This window comes from Lissotriton helveticus, chromosome 3_1 (assembly GCF_964261635.1).
Source record: "Lissotriton helveticus chromosome 3_1, aLisHel1.1, whole genome shotgun sequence".
Lineage (NCBI taxonomy): Eukaryota > Metazoa > Chordata > Amphibia > Caudata > Salamandridae > Lissotriton > Lissotriton helveticus.
This window is the reverse complement of record NC_136061.1, coordinates 1,038,989,868-1,039,017,747: the sequence shown is the minus strand read 5'-3', so window position 1 is coordinate 1,039,017,747 and position 27,880 is coordinate 1,038,989,868. Positions and strand designations below refer to the sequence as shown.

The 27,880-nt window shown below is 44.9% G+C and overlaps 1 protein-coding gene and 1 long non-coding RNA gene across 5 annotated transcripts in view; both read left to right on the top strand.

Moving 5' to 3' along the window:
• LOC144823237 (uncharacterized) overlaps positions 1 to 23,054 on the top strand; it is a 133,910-nt gene extending 110,856 nt beyond the window's left edge. Inside the window, exon 3 of the long non-coding RNA XR_013608756.1 lies at positions 22,800 to 23,054. This is a non-coding gene — a long non-coding RNA (uncharacterized LOC144823237). The remainder of the gene's footprint in view (positions 1 to 22,799) is intronic.
• Positions 23,055 to 25,173: 2,119 nt separating this feature from the next.
• DCAF17 (DDB1 and CUL4 associated factor 17) overlaps positions 25,174 to 27,880 on the top strand; it is a 426,798-nt gene continuing 424,091 nt past the window's right edge. For 2 of the 4 annotated variants that reach the window (XM_078681579.1, XM_078681576.1), the window contains exon 1: positions 25,198 to 25,403. The gene's annotated coding sequence lies outside the window, so the exon portion shown is untranslated. Of the gene's footprint in view, positions 25,573 to 27,880 lie in introns of all 4 variants that reach the window. The other 2 variants (XM_078681578.1, XM_078681577.1) reach the window with 2 other exon arrangements.

The following is a 27,880-nucleotide window of genomic DNA, read 5'->3' as shown; positions in this document are numbered from 1 at the left end:
TGACGTGGATGACTGATAATCCACGAGTATTACCAGTACTTTTGGGATTACTTAACTTTGGGTTACTCTGATATTAGAGCAAGGAGCTCGTCTTTTCACTTCAGATTTCTAGAGGTGTCTTGCCTCTGATAGTTGCCTTGAGTGCTGTAACTACAAGGCTTCTCACACATCGTTCTTTCATTGTTTCTTGATGGAGATTGTGTTCAGGATGTACAGTGTATTAATCTTTGCTGTCTCTGACTTCCTCTATTAACAGGGGTTCTTCACGAGTGGTAGTGATCTACACTCAATCCCTGTGAAGCGTAATTGGAGTGAGTTAGGGGTATGTTCATGTAAAGTTCTCAATTCCGTTGATGCCTTGTTTTACCTGCTTCTGATATTGGTTATCCTATGCATATGTTGGTTTTGTATTATTGCAGCAACACCTTTAAATACCATCATCTTCACCTTCAACCATCACCTACTGCTACACTGAAGTGTCTTTTACTTTTCAGGTATTTAGGGAGCATATGTATTATGGAAATCGTTATAGTTGGAGCATGGCAACCATAGTGTCAAGGTATTCATGATATGCACTTTCTTCGTGTTTTCCAGATCTCCCTCCTTGCTGTCCCCTTCCTTTCCCTCCTGATCCCAAACCCCCATTTCTCCCCCACTTAATCCTTCCAATGCACTGTGCTATTATAGCAACTCAGTCATTGGCTAGATTAAGAGGTGGGACATAATAACGTCAAAACGATCCCGAGGACACCTGGAATAACACTTCCCTCTGAATCTCTCCATGGGCTCCAAATTGATCAAATCAAATATAATGAAACTGAGGGGTGTTTTCCCCGAATTTGATCAAACCCCTTTACCTCAAACCCCCCCCCCCCCACCCGGCTATGACAAATACTCAAAGGCAAGACAATCATGGGACACATGAACTAACAATTACATACTTAAACACATGCTCCCTGGTAAAACAAACTGTATATCTTCCACCTTCTAGAATCAACAAAACCCAATATTCTTTTATTAACTGAAACGTGGCTCACTCTAGAATCGACCCTAGATATTTAGGTTGCCCTCCCTAACAACTATTATATTCTTCAGGCCAACTGACTGGCTGAGAAAAAAAGGAGGTGGGGTAGCCGCCATAATTCGTAAAGAATTGAAATTTACTATGCTTACCACACTGGACGTTATCTCAGTAGACAACCTAGTTATTAAACTAGACTCTGCTTAGTTATCTTTAATTTGTGTACTGCTCTATAGACCCCCTCAGTGTATGCTGCTCTTTCTCCAAAGATTAGACGAATAGATGGCCCACTTAATCATTAATCATGCAAAAATGTTGCTCATTGCGATTTTAATTACTGGGCCAACGACATGGCAGGCGGGCCACATTCCGCTGAAATGACTGACCTAATCCGCGGGTCGAACTGTTCTCAACATGTAACATCCCCTACACATTTTAAAGGACATATTTTAGACAAATTTGAACATACAACCTTGTAATTTCCAATTTGATAGTGTCCCCCTGTACCTGGTCTGATCATTCCTTATTAAAGTTTGTGATTTGCAACACAATCAAAGGCAAACCCTCAGCTATAGGAGGGCTTAGGGCAAGGAAATGGAACAATATCAACATTAATGCCTTCTGCAGCTCACTGGCAAATACAGCTCCCATTAATCTGCCATCTGTTGATCTTAGTGCAGATAATATCACAGTTTAGCTAACAGCAGTGAGTAACGAACATGCCCCCTTCAGGATAATTAAAGCAGCAAGGTGCCAAGAGGCACAGAGATGGTTCTCTGAAGACCTAAAAACTCAAAAGTTGGCCCTGCACCAATCGGAAAGGAGGCGGAACTACTCCCCTGATAAGAAAGACATTCATCTAGCTCAACGTAAGGAATATAAGAAATCCATCCAAGTCACTAAGATTAGTTATTTTTCTGCGAAGATAATGAACTCTACCAACGAATCAAAAGATATATTCTCAATTGTCAATATGTTATCCAACCCTGATAGAGTCACAATAAAACCAGTGCCATCCCAGTCACTCTGCAACTCCTTGAATACTTTTTTCATTGGCAAAATTGCTAAGATTAAAACCAGCATTCTCGCAAGCCTTGCATATTGTCTTGTATTGTATTGTAATTGCATTTATATAGCGCTTACTACCCCAGACAAGGCGTTGAATCGCTTTTTTCGGCGAGTAGCAGGCTACTCTGGGACCCATAGAGGATTAGTGTTGAATTAGAATAGTGAAACATGCAAGTACATTTTAAGTGGTGGATAGGTTCAGTTATTTGGATTTGGAATGATAGCAGAAGGATAGAGGAGTAAAAAGTTTTGTATTTATATAGCGCTTGTTACCCCATATGGGGTGTAGATGCACGCTATTCAGAAAGCCCATAAAGGATTAGTTGTGAATTAGTATGGTGAAATATGAAGTAATTTCAGTGGTGGATATTAGTCAGTTATATCAATTTATATCAATTCCTGGCGATCAGTAGTGAAGCTTTCCTGAAACTCCTGTGCAGGTTTAAATCTGGTCCCCCCGCCGACAGTTGTCCACCTCATATTTTAAGGTAAGTGCTCAATTTAAACCCTGACCCTGCCCTCCCTCTGAATGAATCACTAATGCAGGGCCATGTTCCCAGAGTTTAAAAAAAAAGCTACTATAGTTCCCCTTCTAGAAAAACCTGGAGCTGGCACTTTGACCCCACTTTAATATCGTCCCATATCACTGATTCCCTGTCTGGCCAGGATACTGGAATCCCACAATCTCAGTTCCTTGACCCCCACCAAGCTGGTTTTTGTCCCTCTCACTCAACGGAGACGGTAATCCTGACGGTATTGGACGAATTAAGAAAGGAAGCTGACAAGGGCACCCCTCAGGCCCTGATGCTGTTAGACCTTTCCACTGCGTTCGACACGGTTGACAATGGAATTCTGGTGGACCGGGTTAGGGACGCAAGACTTCAGGGTTCGGCCCTTGACTGGATTATATCCTTCCTGGAAGATCGGTCCCAGTCTGTACGTCTGTCCCACGTCATTGCACCGGAGTTGAAGTCTAACTGTGGAGTGCCACAGGGATCATCGTTATCCCCGCACTTGTTCAATCTATATTTACACCCTCTGATCTGGTCTTCAAGGGAAAGAAATGTGAGCACATTTAATTATGCAGATGACTTCCAACTTATATTCACTATCAACAACACGCCTTGCTCATCTCTGACTTTCAGTCTACCAGTCTACCATGTTGTACATTAGTAATTGGATGAGCAGCAACCATTTAAAGCTAAATTGAAGACAAAACCGAACTAATCTTGACTGGCGGTGCTCAGAACCCCTAGAGTTCACACTTTTGGCCAACTGAGCTGGGCTCTTCACCAGTTCCATCTTCCTCAACTAAGAGCATCGGGGTCACAATAAACAGTGACTTGTCTATGAAGTTCCAGATTGGAGCTGTAGTTTCCACCGGCTTCTTCCAGCTACGGAAGATTAGGAAAATCAGTAGATTCCTTACTAGGGAAGCATTGATGCAGGTTGTCCTAGCCCTGGTCATTTCACATATAGACTACGCCAATTCCTTGTATTTCGGGTTGCCTGCGTATTTAGTCAGGAAACTGCAGCTGGTGCAGAATCAGGCAGCCAGACTGATCATCCATCAACCAAGATGGCAACATGCCACTCCTCTTATGCGGCAGCTACACTGGCTCCTAATATTACAATGCTGTGCCTTTAAAATTGGGTGTCTCATCTTTAAGTCTCTACAGGGTGCTGGGCCAAAATTTGTCTCCAATCTCATCAAGAGACATAAACCCACACACAATCTGCAATCTGCCACATGAACCTACTGGTCATACCTCCCCATAAACGGAAGAAACTAGGTGGCAGTAAGTTTGCAGTGTTGGCTCCCCATTTTGTGGAATGCCCTCCCTACATGATATTAGATCATGCACAGACCTACTTGTTTTCAGGAGACTCCTCAAGACATGGCTTTTTATTCAGGCATATGAATAGTCTCACCGGGGCTCAGCTATTCCTATACTTAGCGCCAAGAAACCAATCGGTGTACGTGCGCTCAAAAAATAATTATAACATGACCATTCTGAAGGGCTTGGTCAGGACACACTATGTCAGTTCCTCAGCCTCCCCTGTATTGACTCACCCGCTTCCACAATCCCACTTGCCAGAAAAAGAAAAGGATTTCATCAGAACTCTCCCTGTTAGTTCCTCAAATTATTGTGGGCATTGTGGTGTTCCTTATGTACTCTAATCCTCACAGGTTGTTTTCCTTTCCACCTCTCGAGGTATATATTGGTCAATGCTATAGGATGCTACTCCCTGTTTACCTCCTGTGTGGCGTGAGTGGAGAAAAGACTACAACCTATATAGAGACAGGCCTGCTCTTCTAGCCTCTTGGATATTAAAGATAAAAAACGAGTTTTGATTCAGTGTTGGTCTTAGAGCTGCTTGTCAGTATGATATGCCACTTGGAGAGGGAAAGTCTTGCTGTGGTTTCTAAGTAACTGTGCCTCCCTAACTAGCCTATCAACTTGGCTGCCCCACCCATGGGAGGTAGCATGCCTGGAACTGCCGGTCTGCTTCTTTTACAAAGCGACAGCAGAGGAATCCTACAAATGCCCTTCCTGCTGTTGTCCTTCAGTAGAACCCCCAGAATTCCCTTGAAATATCACTGCTCCAACTGCCATGATCTGCCTGTGCCGGTTGACACAACAGCAGCCTGCTGGATACCTGTGCCTTTTACCCACAGCAATGGTGTAGTAGCCCATTATTCAGAGAGCCTGGACACATGTTGTCTATGGCCAGTACAACTATATCACAAGGCTTTATATGTGAACCATGGGATGCCTGCTGCTGCCCACTGCAAAGGTCAAATAATAGATTGAGTCTTTGTAATAATGAAGACAGCACTTCTTTAACAAGTAGGTAGCCTACTCAAATCAATGTAACTCAACTCAATTCTTTATTTATGTTTGGGAACTCAAAAGAGGTCCACATAAACTCATTTTCTGTAGCAGCAACCTGGATGCAAATTGATATAAATTCATGAAACCCTAAGACATTTAAATTTTGTGCAAATTATAAATTCATATAGTCTTACAAATATTTAACAACTTTGGTACAGCTTATTTCGTTTTTTGAATGTAATATAAATTAATGTGCAACCTCAACTGATTTGATATTATTCTTTAAGAACCTTGGCCTTAAGAGGTGGCAATGCTGAAAAGACAATGCGGGACAAACAAAGAATACATACTTAAGATCCTGGATTCCTGAGTTACACTCTTTCCCTGTTTTTCTAGAATAGGGACCAGTTTGCCTTTAGCGCAATTAGCAGAAGCAAGTTAATTCAAAATAGTGTCTGAAACGGTAGAGACCACGATCCAAATTCTAGGCCAAGTACTTCTGGGCTACCTTGGTGTGGCAGGATGAAGTTACTGCCACACCAGCCTTTTCTTTGACATACAGGACATAACATCTGTCCGATAGCTAGTAGAGCTAGATGCATCCTGTAGGTAGCTTTTAAATTGTATGGAAGAGAGGGAAGCCAGAACCTCTTCCTGCAGTACAAGATAACTTAGCACCAAGTTATAATCCTGGAAATATTTATATTTTCCCAGCACTGTGCAAAATGTTTTCACTATTCATAAAATCCCTCATGGAATCCTTTCCACTGATTTTTAGCTGAAAGTCCCATTGAATCACAGTGGCTAGTCCTTGTAAATAGGATCTTATCAGGCCAAAGTCCAGCCTCATTGCTGGGATAGAAAAGGACACATTAAAATTACACTCTTTACTTAAAATCTCCCCTTCCATTTTCTCTAAAAAGTCCCATTTTGTTACATATTTAAACTCTATGGCATGTAATAGAGTTGGAGGGACTTTCGCCTTAGATACAAATGAATAAAATGTCTTCTCCTCCGTCCCGCTGTAAAAAGCACATAACCCTCTGGCATGCAAAGAAGCCTTAGAGGAACAATATTCAATATGTGTTTTTTTCCAGCATGTTATCTGCTACAATTTTCCCTAGATAGGGATATGAGTTTACGATCTTCAGCTTCTCTGGACCTATACCCCAAATATATTTACGGATCTTTCTGGCCTTTCAACTTCTTAAAATTAATACTGTTGTATTCTTTCATCTTTTATTCGTGTGCTTTTCACTTTAAATGGAACATTCTATGTGGTTTCTATGTTATGATGTAGCTTCCCGTCTTTGCATTCTAACTTATCAGTTGCTCGCTAGCTATTGATGGGAACACCAGTTATTCTCTTGTACTTGAAATAAACACCATTTAATATATTCCTAGCAGTCCAGCTCCGTCTATAACAAATACCTTACTCTTTGAGACGTTGATCTTCAAGTAATGTAGAGATATATACTGTTGTAAAGACGCCAGCCTATTGCTCAAGCCCTTGGGAGTTAGGTCCAGAATTGCAATGTCATCTGCATACATCAAGCAAGAGAATAGACTACCTATCTTGGGAGTGTCACCCTTGTTAGATGGAAAGCAGTCAGAAAAGTCCGGAACAGACAGTGAAAAAAGTAATGGGGCCAACAGACAACCCTGTTTCAGGCCATTATTTGTTGAAATAATAGAGGTTAATCTTTGGTCCCCCACTAGTAAAAGCTGACACCATGTGGAGGAATGGAGAATGATTATTAATGAATAGAGAATGTCAGGCATACCTAGCTTCTTTAGTTTTTTCCATAATGTCGGACTGTCCACCCTGTTGAATGCAGTAGAAAAATCTATGCCACATATATATTAAGCCCTTGGATTGTGGTTTACTTTTCCACTATAAGCTTCAGCATACATGTTAACAAGTGTGCAGTGTTTCTTTCTGAAAACGACTTGTTCAATAGGGAGTATTCTTCCCTTCTCCACCCACTCCGTAAGGTGTTCCAAGATACCCCTAACAAATATTTTCCCTACAGCATCCAGCAATGCTCTTTGGCTGTAGTTGCCAAGGAGATGTCGTGGACCATGTTTATGGAGGAGAAAAGACGCCTATTAGGAACCTGCATTCCAACAACACTCAATAGGTATCTCTGTAGTCCATAGCCACAGAACTGAAAGGACTGTGATGACAATAACAGAATAAGGCAGTCACAAGATGGATCCAATCAGTCGCATGTCATTTCCCATTGTGAGCAAAACATAAACACAGTAAAACATAAGGGTATGGCTAGCATAAGCAGACACATATATTACTACTACATAGCTTCCACCTTAAAACAAACGAAAAGCACATTTCACAAAATATTTGTAGTATGTAGGTTGCGCCTCGTGAATTTTGTAAATTAACTGGAGGTTTATTGGCACATATACTTGCTCTTTCACAAGGCACTCATAACTACCTTGAGACTCATCAAGATTCTCTTCAGCAGTCATACAACTCGCCTCATTCACTTTACTAGTGACAGTAGACATACTGATATTAGATATGTCCTTGTGCTCTACTTTCAGCAGCCCCATCCCCAAAACTTGTCAATTCTATTAAGACAGAATCATGTCTCATTTTTTAGATTGACTAATGGACTGCCCACCAGTACAGCTTTTAATGGTCTTGAAATCTTGGGTTCTGCCTTCATGGTCTACCCAGGATTTCTCACTTTCAGAAGTCCACCCTCTCAGGCGCCAACGTCATGGCATAAATGTCATATTTGTTTCATTTTCCTGAGCCTCTTTTACTAGTGGCTCCTTTCCAACTGATCTTGCATGTCCAATCTACCTCACCTTGGGCTTTAACCTCTTTCCATTCAACTTGGAGACCGATTTGACACTGACTCCCCCCTATTTAATTCAAATGTAGCCAATCCCTATTGTTTTGCGAAGGGTACACAGATATGACCATACCTGGCCTCATAATGTCTCATCTTGAAGCTAAAGTCTGTTTTACATCTTCCACAACAACTCATATATTTCCATCTAACCATTTATCTATTGTACAACAACATTCTTTTACATTTTCCTTCCTTTTTTTCATGTCAAACAATTTAATTACCTTCATCAAGGTAAACTATTCTATTATCCTTGATAATCAAGGTGGGGTTCCCCTACCTAAAATGAACCTTTTAAAAAACTCTAGTACTGCACTTGTAATGGGACTGGCAATACATTTATACTCGGCCCACTTAGAAAATATAATTAACTTACACTATTAGTGTGTCTTCAGCCACTACCTAACAACTAATACTGACCTCAAAATCAAAGGGCAAATCTTGTCAAAGGTCTCTTTGGATAAACAACTGGATAAAATGAAGTAGTATCAATCTTCAAACTTTGTTTTCTAAATTGTACAACACTTGCAAGACTTGACATATTCTGAAATCCAATCATCTATACATGGCCACTAGCCACATGCCTCTACCATCGTTAGACACCACGGGCTCAACATCATCTCCTACGCCGAAGACACCCAGCTTATTCTCTCCCTCACCAATGAACCCAACATCACCAGACACAGCTTCCAAGAAGGGATGAAAGGCGTTGCCACCTGGATGAAGAAGAGCTGCCTGAAACTCAACTCTGAGAAAACAGAAGTCTTCATCCTTGGCTCTATCCCCTCCGCGTGGGTGACTCCTGGTGGCTCCCTGCCCTTGGAACCCCCCCACCCCGATGGACCATGCATGAAACTTTGTCAGCATACTAGACTCATTACACTTAATAAACCACCAGATCAATGGCCTACTTCAAAACACTCTGCATACTCTAAAAGATGTTCAGATGGATCCCATCCGATCACACATGCTTTCATCAGTAGCAGACTGGACTATGGCAACGCTCTCTATGCCGGGATCAACAAGACACTACTTTTCATACTCCACACCGTCCAGAACGCTGCAGCCAGACTGATTCTAGACAGCCCCTGTCGCAGCCACATCACCCAACACCTCCGCTATCTCCACTGGCTCCCTATCGAAAGAAGAATGACCTTCAAACTCCTCACTCATGCATACAGGGCCCTTCACAACACCGGACATATATACCTGAACAACTGCCTCTCCTTCCACGCACCCAAAAGACACCTCTATTCAGCTGACCTCTCTCTGGCCTCCATTCCACGCAACTACAAGACCTGAACGGGAGGAAAGTCCTTCTCCTACCTCGCAGCCAAGGCCTGGAATGACCTCCCCTCCACCTCTAACAAGCTCCCACATTGCTCCAGTTCAGGAAGGATCTCAAGACCTAGCTCTTCAGATGACCCCAGCACTCAACGGAGCCGCCCCCCCCCCCCCCACTCCTCAGGGTATTGAGACCACCGCGGGAGAGCAGTTGCGCTTTATCAACCCCTGATTGATTGATTGATTGATGTTTTTGCTTTTTTCTACATTGCCAGATCATGCAAGGTTTTGTGGTGATTGATTAAGGGGGTGCAAGGAAAAAATGGTATTGGAAAACATGTTTTCCACCAATGCATTTTCCATAGACTTTTCAGACAGACTTCGCTGCAAAACAGCTGTACGGATTTTAATTAAAAATGGCAGGAATGTACAAAATAGTGTGGCAAGGATCCTTTTTACTTTGTTATGAAAATCCGTTGAGTAATTTTGTAGTAATTAGCGACAAAAACACAGTGATATATTGGGCCACGGTATACTGTAGTAAAGGGCGATGACAAAACACATTATCAATGGCTGATGACTGCCTTTACAAAAGTAAAAGGCAGCAATGTTGTTTTCACCACACTTTGGTTGTGTTCTGGGTCTCTACCTTAAATATAGGTAAGTACTATATTTCACAGTTGTAGGAAGACCTAAGCCGCTCTACAAAAGTGTTGATAGGTAGGGGAAATTATTTATATTGTGCTATATATCGGTTTTTTTAAAGTCCCGTTTTACTACCTAGGAAGTACTGCAGTACCCTTTGAAGTAAAAAAAAAAAAAATTTTTAATGACAATATAAAATAATATTAAACAACAATAAAAAATACTGTTTTATTGTTTGTCATGATTCCTTTTATCTTTTTTAATCCAATATGTGCTTTGGTACTTTTAGGATAGTACTGTGTTACCTTTTTAAAGATATATACAATAAAATACTTTTATTTAACTATTCTGACTTTGCTAAAGTCTCTCATTTCTTCCTCTAGGTTAATAATGTATATCTCAAGTAGGGAACACAGCCATTTTGCTGCTATGTCTGTCTACCACACTTCGGCATTGTTCTGGGTTTGTATGGCAGATATATGTTATCACCATGTTTCTTCACCTGTAGGAAGACATGAGGCACTTTTAAAAAAGTTTGAATAGTTAGGGAAACGTATATATTTAAAAAAAAAGGTAAGGGAGTACTGTGGTACTATGTAGGAAGTACTGTGGTACCTTTTGAGAAAAAAACGATTAAGACAAACAATAATAAACAAATTGTCATAAATCTTTTTTCCTTTTTATAGTTCTGTAGTAGGGGATCTCTGTGTATAGTCATAATCTAGTGAATAGTCCCGCCCATGTTCGTGGACCCCGGAGCAATCAAAAATAATCTCTTAAATTGTCAAAAAATGCAGACCTGCACAGACACTTAAGAGAGAATTTAAAGACAGATAATGCAGCCTATATCCACAGGCTACACTGTCCAGTACTTCAACTAGAAATTCCACCAAAAAAACCACAAACAGCACAGCCTGTCCAGCTTTCTCCACAGAGAAAGCTTTCCTTTACCAGCAAAAGCCTCTGGAATGATAGAGAGGAAGGAGTGGACAGACAAGCCCCATAGGCTGCCATTATGTGGCTCAGAACAGGATACTGTGCCTTTAAGAGAACCTTCCAGAACTTTCTCAGTATCCCAGAATGCACAGCAGGTCCCTTTTACTTTCAGTTCTTTTTTCCGGCTCCTGCTAGCAGGACCCTGGAGAATTGAGCTCTCCCTTTTTAAGGGTTTATTTAGTGATTTTTCACTTTTTCAAGTGTTTGAGTGCTTTCATTTGAAGTAATTTGGTGTTTTCTTCCTGGTGTGTGTCTCTGAGCACTCTTATTTGTCAAAATGCCTGCTTTGTTCGACAAATGCCCAGAGTGTTCGAGGAAGAAGGTCAAGTCTGACCCACATGAGGTGTGCATCATCTGCCTTCCCTCATCTCATGTCCCAGAGGAGTGTGACATTTGCCAGGGCTTCTCTTCCAGTACCCTGAGAGAGAGGTTGAAGATCAGGCTCCAAGGCCTGGAAGATAGAAGACTGAAGGCACAAGGTGGGTCTGGGCATACTCCATCTGCCCATGCTGAGGGCTCTGGGGGGGCTCCCCAGGGGCAGGAAGACCAGCAAGTGTTCCCATCCTCCGACTGCGTCGATAGCGTCGAGAGGGATGACAGCAGTCTGTTCCCAGTCTCCCCAGGGCTCTGGGTCGAACCGGCGTCGAGGTTCGACGTCGAGGGGACTGACCAGGCCGCCGTCGAGATCGCCGTCGACGGAGTCCTCGCCGTCATCGACGTGGAGAGAGTTCGGCCCGGCGTCGGCACTCGCCGTCGAGGCGACACCGCCGGTCACCGTCGGCGAAGAGGATGAGGTCGGCGTCGAGGAAGACGTCGAAGACTCGCAGGCGTTCGACGTCAAGGAGACGCTCGGCGTCTAGGTGGCGTTCGGCATCGAGGAGGAGACGGTCGACGTCAAGAAGGAGACGTTCGACGTCGAGAGGACGACGGTCGCCGTCGCGGAGGAGACGTTCGACATCCAGGCGAGGCTCAACGTCGAGACGACGACGCCGGTCGACGTCGAGGCACCGTTCCTCGACGTCGAGACGGCGTTCTTCGACGCCAAAGAAGCGCAGAAGGAGTTCTGGCACCAGGGTTTCCTCTGGGTCCGCTGGGGCGCGCCGGCGACGTTCACCGATAGGAGACACGGCCTCTCCGTCGCCTCCACCTAAGAAGAAGAGGGAGTCACAGGGATCTGTGTACTCTGAGGTATATACACCTCCTAAGCCGAGGTCGACTCCCCCTCCTCCGCCCTTGCCCAAGGAACCTCCGCCACAGACTCCCACTCCGCCTCTGCTGCCACCACTGCCTCCTCCTCATTCCCAGCCTCTGCACCCTTCTTCTAAACCGCCTGTGGTTCCGCCGAGGACGGCTTCACTACCACGGTACCCGAGGCCGCCTAAGGGGACTCCTCAGCCGAGGCGCCCGGTCCGGCCGCAGTCACCTGCTCCTTTGAGACCTGTGGAGCGCCCGAAGCCGAGGAGATCGCACTCTCGCTCCGGCCGGAGAGAGAGATCGCGGAGTCGTCATAGGTCGTCGACGAGATCCAGACGACACCACAGGAGGCGCAGGTCCAGATCCCACACGGACTCTTCTAGGACCAGGGAATACTCGCCGACTTTGTCGGAATCCCCGGGGACGAGGGTGTCGCCGGTGGACGACATTGTCTCATTTCAAGATGTTCTACTGAGGGGTGCGGCTAAACTGGGCATCACGGTGACGGTGCCCACGCCCACGACGTCCGTGATTTTCGAGAAGCTACATAAAAAGCACCTGTCTCGACCGTTGCTGCCTCTAGTACCAGGATTGGTAGAGCCCACCAAGGAGTTGTTTCTCACTCCGGCGGTGACGAAGGCGGCTCCCTCCAGGCTCCTTAAGAAGTACCGGGCTCCAGATTCTGACCCGGCTTTTCTCAGGATGGATCTGGCACCGGACTCAGTCATAGTGACGGCGGGTAGGAAGCAGCATGCCACCACCCCGTCGTCTACGGTACCTGCTGATAAGGAGAGCCGCTGGTTAGACTCGGCGGGCAGGAAGGTCTGTGGGACGGCGTCTACTGCAATGAAGGCTACAAGTGCCGCGGCTTTGCTAGGGCGATACAATCGGGCCCTATGGGAGTCCCTCCAGCAATTCGTTGAGCTCGTTCCTCGAGAGAGGAAAGAGGACTATCAGGAGATCCTGAATGAGGGGATGTTGGTGTCAAATCAACTCATCAGCGTGGCTGCTGATGTATCTCTTCTGGCGGCGCATGGGTACTGCCATGGTGTCAACAAATGGCGCCACGCCTAGCTTCGCCTTACATCTCTCAAGCCAGAAACTCAACAACGGGAGGAGACCCTGTTTGGCAAGCATGCGGACGATGAGATGGCCCGCATAAAAGCGGAAGCCGAGACCCCGATGGCTGTCGGGTTGGAGAAGCCCAAGGAGAAGAAGACCTACCGCCCGTTCCAGAGACGGTTCGGGACACAAAGCAGAGGGTGAGGGCAGGCTTCGGGACAGCAGCAACAACAGCAGCAGCAGTTCCGGAGGCCCTTCCAGAAGTGCCAGAAGGGCAGAGGCGGCCAGCAGTCCGCAACAGCGAACAAAGGCCCGGCTGGGTCTAGGCCCTGAGCGGTTACTTCCCCTGCATCCGTTACCCACTCCAGTGGGGGGAAGCGTTCAATTTTTTCTGGCAGAGTGGAGAAAAATTACTCAGGACAAGTGGGTGCTGAATATTGTTTGCAATGGATACAGTCTTCGGTTAACCAGCCCGCCTTCAGCAATTCCACCGGTCAGTTCGCAGTTTCAGCTGCGCGAACTCCAGGCGGATGCCGATACCCTGTTAAGGAAAAAGGCGATAGAAGACGTACCTCTGTCTCAAAGGGGAAGAGATCTGTACTCACGGTTCTTTCTGGTTCGCAGAAGGACAAGAACGAGTTCAGGCCCCTTCTGGATTTTCGAGAAGCAAACAAGTGGATTTACAGAGAGAAATTTTGCATGCTGTCGTTGCATCAGATTTATCCTCAGCTGCAACAGGGAGACTGGCTATGTGCTATAGACCTGCAGGATGCGTACTTCCATGTGCCCATTGCACACAAACACAGGAAGTTCCCGCAATTCCAAGTCGGCGCCAATCATTATCAGTACACAGTACTGCCATTCGGGCTAAAGTCTGCGTCGAGGACATTCTCGAAGTGCATGGCAGTGGTAGCGGCACACCTGAGGAAGAACAAGGTGTTTGTCTACCCGTACCTGGACGATTGGTTGATCAAGGCCTCCTCCTTCTCGGGAGCTCAAGCGCACTTCCAGAAGGCGTGCGTTCTCTTGAACAGGCTGGGGTTGCACATCAACATGTTCAAGTCTGTCCCGACTCCGGTCCAGTGCATACAGTACTTGGGAGCCTCAATCAATACGCTGTCAGCAAGAGTGTCTCCTTCGGAGGAGAGACTATTATCACTCCTTCGGAAGGCTCAGGCTCTTATGACCGCTCCATCTACAACAGTGAGGACGGTGTCTTCAATACTGGGGTCGATGGCCTCTTGTATCTTCCTCATGCCACACGCACGGCTGCACATGAGAACATTGCAGGAGTGCTTGGAGGATCAGTGGGATCAAAGGAAGGGGTCTTGGGACGACAAGATACGACTGTCTCTGCATGCTCTTCAGTCTCTGAAGTGATGATGTTCAGCGGAGAATCTCCTCAGAGGGGTTCCCTTCCACAAGGACATTCCCACACAAACTATCGTGACGGATGCGTCTCTCCACGGCTGAGGGGCGCACTCCGGAGACTTACAGATACATGGACTCCGTCGGGGACCACGTTCCTTGTATCACATCAATTTCCTGGAACTCAGAGCTGTTCACTTGGCACTGAAGGCCTTCCATCCATCCTTCCAGACCAACTCTCTGCTTGTTCCTACGGACAATACGACCACGATGTATTACCTCAACAAGCAGGGGGGCTCGAGATCACGCACTCTGTCACAGGAGGCGCAGGCGATCTGGCGCTGGCTTCTAGCCAGAGGACGGACGATAACGGCTAACCATCTGCCAGGTGTGCAGAATGTTCAGGCAGACGCACTGAGCAGACTGATTCAGGAAAACCACGAATGGGTCATAAACGACGAAGTACTAGGAGAAGTCTTCGCAAGGTGGGGGACTCCAGACGTAGATCTGTTCGCCACCGCCGAAAACAGCAAATGCCGAGACTTCGCCTCCAGGTACTACCAGCAGGTGACGCTGGGGAATGCGCTATGGATCAACTGGTCAAACAGATTTCTGTACGCTTTTCCACCCATTCCCCTGATTCCGGCGGTGCTCATCAAGCTGGCCCAGTCCAGAGCGCGGATGATCCTGATTGCCCCGCAATGGCCCAGACAGTGGTGGTTCACGGACCTGCTAACACCGGTCTCTCCTTCCTCACATACGGCTGCTGTGCCGGCCGGACCTTCTCACGAAGTTCGGGGGCAGATGGTGCACCCCAACCTCTCGTCTTTGAGTTTGGCGGCATGGCTCCTGAGATAGTGCAGTATGGCCATTTGAATCTACCAGAAGATTGTATGGACATACTGAAGGAGGCTAAGCGACCTCCACTTGGACTTCCTATGCTTACAAGTGGAAGAGATTCTGCATCTGGTGCAAGACCAAGAACTATGATCCAACGACGTGTAAGGAAGATGTCATCCTTCCGTATCTTCTACAATTGGCACAGTCTGGCCTTAATGTCCATTCCATTAAGGTTCATCTCGCTGCGCTGACTGCCTACAGGAAATGCCCTTCACAGACTTCCTTTTTCCAGATCCCTGTGATCAAGGATTTTTTGGATGGCTTGAAGAAAGTGTTCCCTCCTGTCCGGCTTCCTTCGCCTTCATGGGAATTGAATGTGGTGCTGTCCAGATTGATGAAGGAGCCTTTTGAACCTATTCATAAGGTTTCGTTGCAGCACCTGTCCTGGAAGGCGGCGTTCCTCGTGGCCATTACATCGGCCCGAAGGGTGAGTGAAATTCAGGTGTTGGGTTGCCAAGAACCTTATACTGTATTTCATGCTGCTAAGGTTGTTTTGCGTACTCACCCTACATTTCTTCCAAAGGTTATCTCGAATTTCCATGTTAACCAGACCATAACGTTACCTACGTTTTTTCAGAATCCTTCTTCTCCAGCGGAAAGGTCTCTGCATTCCCTGGATGTTAGGAGGGTGTTGAAATTTTATCTGGATAAAACCAAAGATATTCGTAGGTCAGACCAATTGTTTATCAATTATGGATCAGTCAGGACCGGTCTTGCTACCTCGAAACAGTCCATCTCGAGGTGGATTGTGTCCTGTATACAGTTGTGTTACCAGAAGGCTAATAAGACCTTAGGGGGTAAACCTAAGGCTCATTCCACCAGGGGCAAAGCTGCCACGACTGCTTTGCTTCGTAATGTTCCACTTGCGGAAATCTGCAAGGCGGCCACTTGGAAGTCGGTCCATACCTTTGCTAAGCATTACTGTCTGGACACTGATGCCAGGACAGACGCTCAGGTTGGGCAGGCTTCGCTGCGAAATCTGTTCGCACAGTAGTGGTGTTATTTCTCTTCTCTCCACCGCCGCTTTGGTGTGGGGATGGGCTTGCCATTCTATTCACTAGATTAGGACTATACACAGAGATCCCCTACTACAGAAGGAGTAGTTTCTGTCCTGTAACTCCAGTTCTGTAGTAGGGGTATCTCTGTTATAGTCATAAGCGCCCGCCCTCCTCCCTGGTGGAGAAAGATATTCATGTAAGGAATGCTGCAGGTCTGGCGTGTTACGCCTTCAAAAAGAACTGAAAGTAAAAGGGACCTGCTGTGCATTCTGGGATACTGAGAACGTTCTGGAAGGTTCTCTTAAAGGCACAGTATCCTGTTCTGAGCCACATAATGGCAGCCTATGGGGCTTGTCTGTCCACTCCTTCCTCTCTATCATTCCAGAGGCTTTTGCTGGTAAAGGAAAGCTTTCTCTGTGGAGAAAGCTAGACAGGCTGTGCTGTTTGTGGGTTTTTTGGTGGAATTTCTAGTTGAAGTACTGGACAGTGTAGCCTGTGGATATAGGCTGCATTATCTGTCTTTAAATTCTCGCTTAAGTGTCTGTGCAGGTCTGCATTTTTTGACAACTTAAGAGATTATTTTTGATTGCTCCGGGGTCCACGCACATGGGCGGGACAATTCACTAGATTATGACTATAACAGAGATACCCCTACTACAGAACTGGAGTTACAGGACAGAAACTACTCCTTACCGCAGTACTGCCAAGATTCTACTGCTGTACTCCGTTACCTTTTTGAAAAATATACACAGCAATAAAAATAAAGTTTCTCATTTCTCCCTATTGCTTAAAAAATATAGTAATACAGTATACCTTACGTAGTAACCAAGAATTTAGCCATTTTGCGCTACATCTGTCTAAAAGGTTGATGGAAAATGTAAATACCACTCCACAATGCAAGACGCCACACCACTCCACTGTATGACACACAATGTCACTCTACAGCATGCCACTTAACTCTATGACATGCTAATCCATTCCTCTCTACAACACACCACCACACTGTACGACGCACCACTCCACTGTACGACATGCCACTCCACTCTACCCTCCTCCACTCTAAAAGACTCTATGATACGCCACTCTATGCCATGATACTCTGCTCTTCGACAGCACTCCACTCCCTGGCACCTATTAAAATCAAACCAACAAAATTATACATGACAAAAGACGTTCAATGACACACCACTCCACTCTACCACACGCCACTTAAGTCCACGACAAGAAGACACGCCACTGCACTGCACTGCATGATACACCACACAACTTTACACCACTGCACTTTATCCAGCATTAGAATACTGATTAAGGAATTGGAAAATAAGCAAAATTATAAAAACTTGCAAAGGTGAATTTGCAAATTGATCTTACAGCCGCACCCACTCTGCGCTCTGGCTTCCTAAAAACAAAAGGGACAGTCAATTTTGTTGCCATTGCTTTTTTTTCTTTCAACATTAATACATTCAAGGGCATCTGTCTTATTCATGATTGTCTGGTATCATGATATTTCTGGGGCAGTGGTGGCCACATGTGGCAGTTCAAGAAATGTCATATGGTATGTGAAACATCTCATTCAACACCAAAATATAAAAAATATAAAAATTACGGAAGCAAGGATTTAAGTTGTTGCTATTAGTTAGACTTATTGCAAGCAGCCTCCCATCACATTTTGTGTGTTGCAAGAATTTATCACCACAATTGATTAATTTACTGTCTATGGAGCCGATGAGCCTACTTTGGATATTTGCATATGCATATCTCTTGGTGCGCAAATTCATGATTTTCTTTGTTGCACATTTATTTAAAGTCCCAAGAATTAGAAACAACAAAAATCAACATCTTCTACTATTCAAACCATTCAAACCATAGAAAGTCTCCAGGAAACTGCAACAGCAACTGGTAAAGAAATCAAAGCTCAAGAAATCTTAAAAACAAGTTAAAAAAGGACGTAGCTCATATATAAGCATCCAACCAAGAATCTATAATATATTGGACCGAATTAATAACAATTATAATCATAAGAAAAGGAAAAGTCTAGGCCATAATAGGCTTTGGCATACATTTGCATAAAAAAGCTGTGATCATTATACAACTCATTCAACCTAGAAAGGCTATCTAGCCGATATGCATGGAAGTAACGAGTAGCGGCCGCCAACATTAAAATATGGTGAGGCACGATGTCCAAAAAACTCACCATATATATGTTGCATTTGCTGGCATGGTTCCTGGCGCTCTCCTCAGCAGTGACTAGGGGCGGAACGGGAAGGACTTCCTCACTTGTGCAAAGTGAAACCAACCAATCCAGGATTGGTTAGGGCTAACCCAGCACTCATTTTGAGGCAGGGGGTCTGCGGCTGCAATCCCTTGGCTGTTTCTCAGCCCTGGAATTGCTAGCTCTGAAGTATGCATGTCAGATTGGCCGGCTCTAGAGAGCCGGCCAATATGACATGCTCACTGGCAGAGGCTGAAGTATTAGTGCAATTGCACTAATCAGCCCGGCCCCCTGTCCTCACTCTGTAACAGCTCAAGTCAACGACACGTTATAATGAAATGGTATTGTTACCATTTTAATAATGTGTGTGCCTGCTGCGCTCACAGCTCCTCTGCCATAACGGAAGAGCCACCGCTAAAAGTAACAACATAAACTCAACAAGTACAACAACTAAACACAACACTTCTAATGATCTAACGACAGATAGGATCATTGGATGGATCATTAAAGATGGCAAAACTTCAAGAGTTCCTGTGCTGTAACATGTCATGAGTGATGTAGAATGTGAGGTCATAAGCAGTGCGTGGTGGGAGCACAAGTTATAGTGAGCTCTTTAAACTACAGCTTGTGAATTTCAGTGATTTGGGAGATTTTAAACACCCCCCCAATGCAGCCAACCCCACGCCTGGCAAGGACTTTGGTCGTATGCTGCAGGAGGTGGCCACAGGGCATGGCCTGCTGCCAACCCCACGCTGCGCACGGCCTTCGCTGTGCGTGATGGGGGGTTGGCCACAGGGCCTGGCCAACACTGGAAGGGATCCTGCAGGAGCATTTACATCTTCACTATGGTCTCAATTGAAGTTATTTACAGACCAGCCAAATGATCTTTGGCACATACACCTAAAAGAAGCAATGATTTTTCTAGGTGTGGAAGACATGTAGAAAACAGAGTATAACTTACTCATTTTTCAAAGGCAACAAGTTAACTGAAAATCCTGTGAGCAAGACTACTTGGGTTTGTCAAAATATACATGATTGACTATTACCTCTAATCATCTGGTACAACAGATTTTGCAGAAATGTAGCTTGAATATGGCTATCCCAGTACAAATGATTAGATTAGAGCTTGGACTCCTTGGCAATTAGGCGCAAAGATTTGCATATAAAACTTGATGGGGATATGTCCTTCACATACCGGCATCTTCCTTCAGAGCTTTCATCAGTGAGGAGTTAGCTATGGGATTGGTTAGTCAAATGACAGTTTTAATAACATAAAATTAGTTCTAGAAAGTTTTCATTGTAATATGGAATTTCTCAAGTCCTGGTCCACTGGCCATTTGCGATTATTATAAAAAATTCAAACTGCCCATTTAAGTTTTTGTCAGGATATGGACCACTGTGTTAACCTGAAAATGTTTTAAAGTACAACTTCTGTTATCTCGTTTGGTCAGGATCAACCGTACCTTCGCTACCAAATTTCTCACAATGTAAGGCCCCTGATAATAATTATCCTAATTAGTATTCTTCCCCTCAAGACCTATACTGGGAGACACAAGAGTCACTCTCAGGAATCGTTTACCTGTAATATTTGTCAGGTAGGACCTCAGAGTATGTTTCATGTGTTACATCATTGCCCAGCATCCCTTAATATTTAAATTCGATATTAAAACTCACCATGAATTCATTTAACTTATTATGCATTCCCCAAATGAACAAGTTTGTTTTATGATGTTCATTTTTTGTAGTAGTATCTTGTCAGTATAATAGAAGTTGATTTAATTTGACTATTTTTAGCTTGTGTTTTATTGTATATTGTAAAGAGGTCTAACTTATAGTTTTCGTTGATATTAGTAATGATTATACTATATGTTGACCTCTGATGAGGTCTATATCAATTATGAATAAACGTGAAACTTATCTATAAGCTAGCTCCTATGTGTCTGCAGCAGTAAACCAGCCACAGTGTGAACTGGTCCCAGGACAGGTGGGCGACTATGGAGAAGTCAGGTTGGGCCCAGCTCAACTGTTTACTTAAATTAAAATTGTTACACCGTAACATGAAAACAGCAGCTTTCTCCTGCCCGGCCTGGCTCATCCTCTTTGCCTCATGGCATGCTGCGTTAAGTGATTCTTCCACCTGCCTCACACACAGCTGCTAGGGAATATCAGTCCAGATCAGGGTTCTGCCTCTTAGTTTGCTACATTAGTCTTCACTAGCGGTTTTGAAATCTGACGACACCGGTCAGTTAAAAGGTTTTGCAATATTTTATATGTTTCTCTCCAAGGAGGAAAGCATTCAATCCATGTTCACACTCCAGCACAAAATTCTAACTCCAATCAACCATTACAGCAAGTGGTAAGTCCATGACAAAGCTGCCAAGTGGCCTGTGTTTGACATAGTGGTCGAAGTGGGGAAAAAAATAGTAGGGGAACTTGTGGAGGAGAATCAGAGAGCAGAAATAACCCGAGGATTGGGTCAGTAGGTGGAATCGGAGGGTTGGCCCTGAAAGAGCAAAACATCCCAATTTTTTGTATTTGTTTGGCATTTCACTGACCAGTTACAGCTTACTGCGTCATGTAATTCAACCAATGGATACACATGTTTATTTAAGGTTTAATATGAGTTATTGACATTAACATACATTCACAAAGTGGGATACGTTCCCTAACACAGAATGTCACAAATCCGCTTAAAAGTGGAATCACAAGCCATTTGTCTCAGAGCCATGGAGTTTCTATCATCAGCCCTTCTTCCTTTTTCCACAAGTGCAGTTCAAACATGAATGGCAAAATATCCTAATTTGCAAACGTTTTCCACTTAATTATGGCTCTGCCATTTTTGCCACATAATACATCATCTTCTGCATAATCTGACGATTTTAACTAATACATTGTTTGCAGCTCAAACGGATCAAAAGTTACTTAAAAATGTGATTTGTTTTTCTTTGAAGTGGACGGCCCTTTGCAAAGGTTGAATGGACACTGTTCTCACTGCTGCACTGCTGCATGTTAAACTGGTACTAATAAGGCAAAATCTTTGCAGAGACTGTTAGTATGTGTAAAAATGTCAAAATAATAAAGGATCACAAAATATACCGCAATACGCTGCAGCCTTTTTTATGCTGCATAATTTAGTCAACACTGGGGCATAATATTGTCCCCCATTGCTGCATAATTCAGATGGCCTCAAAGCAGGTAGAACATGTAAAAGTGCCTGTGCATGAAGCAGAGGGACCTTGACTTTTGCATACTTAGTTTGGTGTGTGTGCAAATCCTGCATTGCCGATCCCTGGTGAGTTACACTACTACTGCTGAAAAAAGCCAATGGAGGTACCAAAGGGTGAGGTGGACCGGCCTCAAAGGTCTTGTGACCTTAGTGACAGAGTCACTGCTGCTCTGGGGTTTGCTACTTCGTAGGCCTTCCCCAAAGACTAGAGGTGATCTTCAGTATGGATTGTGGTGGACTGGCCTTCAGGGTTAACCCACACTTGCCACTGCTAGGGACTACAACCCACCTGCTGGTGCTAAGACACCAGGGCTTCTCAGGTCTAGCAAGGCCTTCTAAGGTCCAGCATGGGAATGTGCTGTCTCAGTAGAGTGGTCTGATGGACTGGTCATGAAGGCTGAACCTGGTTCCCAGTTCCAAATTTGGCAGCTCTGGCCATAGTGCAACATCCTCTCCCACACTGAACACCTTACTTCCCCACTGAGAGAAACTTGGCTGCCTTCAGCTCAGCTACAATTCAATTGTGCCCCGCTATAAAAACCTGGATGCGACTCAATTCAAATTATGAGCTAATCAAGAATAATATGCTGCCTGAAGAAAAAAAAGCAACAACATCCTGAAAGAAGTAAATACTCATAGGCAATTTAACATTAGGTACAGTATGTGAAATGTAAGCAGGATCAACAAACAATATGGTTATCTTAAAGCTTTTACACTCATTCAGAAATCAGTAAATGCTTTTGCGTGAAAAGTTACGGACATGGCTAAAGGGCCCAGAGGGGACCAGAGTCAATGTACATTCCTTATATCCTTACAAAATGTAAGCAGTATGGGTTAAAAGGACCCCTTCCGTGAACACAGAGGCGCGGTACACATTATGCTTTCCAATCCACCCATCAACCAGGTATTGCTGTACCTCCAGGAATGGTGCACTTCCCCACCCAGGGAAAACAATGTTGTTCTGGCCACTCTGTGACCACTCTATCTTGCTTAATTTATTTATTTTTCTTATAGTAAACATTTTATTTCTCTTCGTCCTGAGGCTGAACTTTATGATAGAAGGACATTTCAAGTAAAAGTGTTTTTCTGTTTTTGGATCCATTTCACAGGGGAACAAATTGACGAAAGGAGAGGAAAAAGATGGTAAGAAGAGTTTCTCCAAGTCACGGTTTTCAGCAAGTGAGAAGGAGCAAGACAGCAAGAGAGGGAATAAGAGGAAGAAAGAGAGCAGGGACAGATGCCAGCAGCAAAGCAGTAAAAGTGGACACTGTGCTTGTCTTCTTTGGTAAAGAAGGAAAAGACAGTCCCTTTCCTTCTCTGCTAACTCGCCCGTCCTCGAACGTCCACGATCGCCAAGCCTGCTGTCATCGGATGCATTCTTAAAAACAAGCATTGGCATTGCCAATAGGTCTCGCTTGTGGGACCTTATAAGTATTTAGTTTTGCAGCACAATATCCTTGGTGCAACAAGGATATTGTGCTGCAAAACTAAATACTTATAAGGTCCCACAAGCGAGACCTATTGGCAATGCCAATGCTTGTTCCTCCTGTTTTGCACCGTTTGCTCCTCTTGTATTTTGTTTGCTCACAATTGTCACTTTTGATTCATGTGACTTAACGTTTGCTTTTGTAATTTGTTCACTTGTAATTTTCTCCTCATGTATCATTACTGTTCCTATTGTGAAGCGCTCTGAAGCCTTCGTGTAAAGTCCGCGCTATAAAAAAACGCATAAATAAATAAAATAAACAGTGCACAGAATGTATCCCGCAGGCAGCAGCAGAGTATAGTGTGTGCACAGCGCTAGAGCGGACTCGAGTGTGCTCTGAGGCAGGACAGACTGTACCTCGCAGGCAGCAGCAGAGTACAGGGTGTGCACGGCGCTAGCGCGGACTCGAGTGTGCTCTGAGGCAGGACAGACAGACTGTACCTCGCAGGCAGCAGCAGAGTACAGCGTGTGCACGGCGCTAGCGCGGACTGGAAATCTCCAGTGCTGGAAGGATCAGATGTAATCCCTATGAAGAGGGGGGGGGCTACTGGGTACGGTAATAATGGGGCGGTGGGGGAAGCGTTTATACAGAAGGCACATGACAAAGGGGTTTGGGCGCAGACAAAGAAAAGTTAGAGAGAAAGGAAAATGATGAACGAACACGACAATACAGAGTGAAAGGGAAAGAGAACAAATGAGGACAGACAGACTGTACCTCGCAGGCAGCAGCAGAGTACAGAGTGTGCACGGCGCTAGCGCGGACTGGAAATCTTCAGTGCTGGAAGGATCAGATGTAATCCCTATGAAGAGGGGGGGGCTACTGGGTACGGTAATAATGGGGCTGTGGGGGAAGCGTTTATACAGAAGGCACATGACAAAGGGCTTTGGGCGCAGACAAAGAAAAGTTAGAGAGAAAGGAAAATGATGAACGAACACGACAATACAGAGTGAAAGGGAAAGAGAACAAATGGAAGCAAATGGTGGGGGCCTGAAGGAGGAGGGGGTGCGAGGGATGAGGGAACACGGCCTGGGGGAAGCGGGCTGGGGAGGGGGAGGAGAAATGCAAGGAAGGCTGTGTGCCGGCCGGCCATCCAAGAATAATTAGGGGAGGAGAAGCCGAGAAGCCGCAGAGCGCACGCTGGGCGAAGCCCTTTGATGTGCTCTGCGGCAAATGCAATTACGAGGGAGGGAGGCTGATGCGCGTTCATGTTTGATCACGTGGTTCACGTGAACTTCATGAAAACCGCCAGCAAAAAGCTGGTGGTTTCACAAGGATTTTCGCTACTTGAATTCTCGCTCCGCTCGATGCGCGCAAGCGCATCGATAGGTCGCGAGACCTAATAAAAAGTGTGGGAACGGATTCCATTAAACTAAAGAACTAGAGGCACTCCGTGCCCCACCGATCCCGCCCACTTCGACCACTGGCTTTGACAACTCCGGCCAGAACACTTTGACTTCAAGGAAGCAGGGTAAAATAACTTGCATAGACGTTTTGGGAGCACTGTAGCGTTTCTTAAGGCCAGTTCTAGACATTACAATGGACACAATTGTGCATTTCTGACTTTCATTTAATTTAAATAAACAGACAAGCTATTTTTTTCCGCCACAAATTGCCACTCAATGTGTAACACATAATGCCTTGAAATGTCACCTGTAAGAACTGTGAAAACCTGGGAATGTCACGTATAAGCAAAATGAAAACTTGGCAGCTATGCAGCAATACAATTTTGGCCAGCCTTAGCACAGCAGGAGCAGCACCCGATGTTTAAACAAGCCGAGTAGGAGTTACGTAACCGTCACGTGAACCGAAGCGGCCTCCGTGAGATTGTGGAGCCGGTGGGCACCAGAACGCGAGAGCACGGACACTCAATAGCCCCGCCGGTGAACAGTGACAGGACCCAATCACGCCCCCTTCCCTCGCGCTGCGGGTGATGGGAGCAGCGCCGAGGGCGCTCTTCAATGCCGAGAGCCATCCCGCCTGTATTTCGTCACAAGCAAATATGTCTGCCTCCACATAATCTTTTGGGAAATAAGTGGTGAGACTAAACACAAACACAGAATATGCTGAATTTAGACGGGACTGGGAAATGAAAGCCGATTTATTTCTGCAGTATTTTTTCTTACCTACCTGGGAATTTGATAGAAGCGAATGTGCTGTTGAACACGCCGTTCCTAACCTGCCGAGTTTAACTTCTGTTCCGGCAATTGACTTATTCTGCAACAGGAGGTGAGCTTGTAGAGTTGTGCAGGATGGATCCATCGTGAGTGACTACACTCCGAACAACGAAGGGTGTGTCAGAGACTCCACAAACCCCATCTCCAGTTTCCACGCTGAGCTGCGGCCTTAATTGTTAAAGCTTGGCAAAGGTTGCGACTCTGCCTGTCTTGGGACTCATGTACGTAACACACGAGCTAAAGCATAACATTGCACACGAGATGACAGAACAGTTGGACGGTAATTGCTTAAAAATGCCACTGAGAAGTTAGTAACCCCCTTTCAGTTAGTAATAACGATCGTAATTAGATATATTCCTCCCTGTCAGTTATTAGAACTAAGATTCGCCAACATCTGAAGCGAAACAGAGCTTTTATCGCTGACCACTGAATCCGTAACTCTTTCTTTTCCCTCTCGGGCGTAAATGTACACAAAAGGGCTTTCTTGTAAAGCTGGTTCAGTAGTTCACGTATATGTAGCTACCCGCAATGAAAGGTCTGTTCAGGGTTGATCAAAAATGACGTAATTGTATTCAACGTTAGTATCTTTATTCCCATCGTTCCACCTTTCTTTACTCCCTCTATTGACCCTCCCGGCCCGTAAGCTAACATTACTCTTCCTGCTGACCGCATCTTTACCCCCTTCTCTACCTCTCTTCACTCACCCTGATATACCAATATTTACTTCCCTTGGGCTTTTACCCCACTGCTGCATCCTCTGTGCTGTTCTTGATTTGCCTCTTACCAGACCCGTTTCATCCATTTTTCCACCTTTGGTGTACCCATCCTCTGTATCCGTAGTCCATCCATCTTTACTCCCTCACTCCACCCATCTGTACTTAAAGTTGTGCTCCACTCATCTTTAGTCTCACTGCTTAACCGAAAATAACTTCCCTTGCTCCACCTCCCTCTACTCATGATTATTTACTCCCCTAATAATCCTATCTTTGGGATCTGCTTATTCTACACCTTTTCTCCTCTGCTCCACCCATCTCTACGCCCCCTGCTAAACCCATCTTTACAGTCCCTGCCCTATCCATCACCACTCACTCTTTGCCCATGTTTACTCACCTTGCTCTACCCATCTTTGCTACCAGTGTTTTGCTTCTGTTTCTCTCCACTTTCTATCCCCAAATGTACTACCCTTAATGTAACCACTTTAAGTCCCTTTGCTGTACTTCTTATTAGTTACACTACTTTGCTCATTTTTATTCTCCTGCCATATCCATCATTATTACGCCTGTGCTACCCATAATTACTCTCCTTAATTCAACTATCCCTTTTCCTATTACCCTAGACAGCTTCACTCTCTGCGTTACTCTTATTTTTTACTCTCCCGTTGTATTATTGTTCTAAATGATACAAGCTATCCTCATCAGTTTTAGCCTCTGGGATACCCGTTTCTGATATATACCAATCTCTCAACCAGCAAGACCCATTATAGTTGAGCCACTGTATTGAAAGAATAGGTTGAAGTCCGGTAGTGCTAGTCAATCCTGTATTATAGGAAGTTTCACAGCACCACCTTTCGTCGACTCGCCCCAGCCCATATCAGTATGCCATGAACGATTTCCAGCTAAAAAAATATTGATGTAGGGAGTAATACTGGTTGGCTGGCAAAGTAGTATAATATGCATCACCATTATTGGTAAAGCAACCCGTCCAATGACTGATAGTGTCATCATTTTCTAGAAGGAACTCTGGGTGCCTTGCAATGTTATCACAGTCTCTATGTTGCCATCCACTAAATCTGCATCAGTTTGGTACACCCTGTTGTCAAAGTAGTGACATTTGTGTGATTCCCATTTTATATTAGGCTGATATGGTCCCAAGTTCATGGGGTGTAGTTCTTGTGTCATAGGGAACAAGCAGGTCTTTGACCAATTCACCTTTAAGGCGCCTATGAACTTGAATATTGCTGCTGTATGACCTGTCATATCAGTCTGTACATATTTGATGCCAAGTAACATATCATCTGCATAGAGCATGGGTACTTGCAAACATTTTCCTATGGGCCACAAAGTATGGTCCGTGGTGTGACCGAGGGCTGCACTGATGCCAGCAGAGTAGGGGTAGGGGGTCTGGGTGGATCAGACAATTGTGTTAGGAGGTCTAAAAAAAAATAAAGTTAAATAAACGGGCAAGCATTGTAGGTTAACTAAAGTTAAGTGGTGCAGGACACCACCGTAGTTACTTCATAACATCATTTAACCTGTAAATAAATACTTACCTGCATATTTAATTTTTTTTTTTAACTGAATATTAGTGATCAGCAAATGCTCAGCACCTCGTGCTGCGATTCACATGGGGGGCTGCGTGTAAAGTTCAGGAGGGCCCCTGGCTGTACTTCGAGTATCACTGGCATAGACCTGCCCTCGCTTTGTGGGATACTCCATTGACCGCCCTCATTACTTAGTTTTATTGATAAGGTCTCAATCACAAACAGAAGCAGGACAGGGGACAGTCATGTCGTCTCCCTCTCGGTGTAAG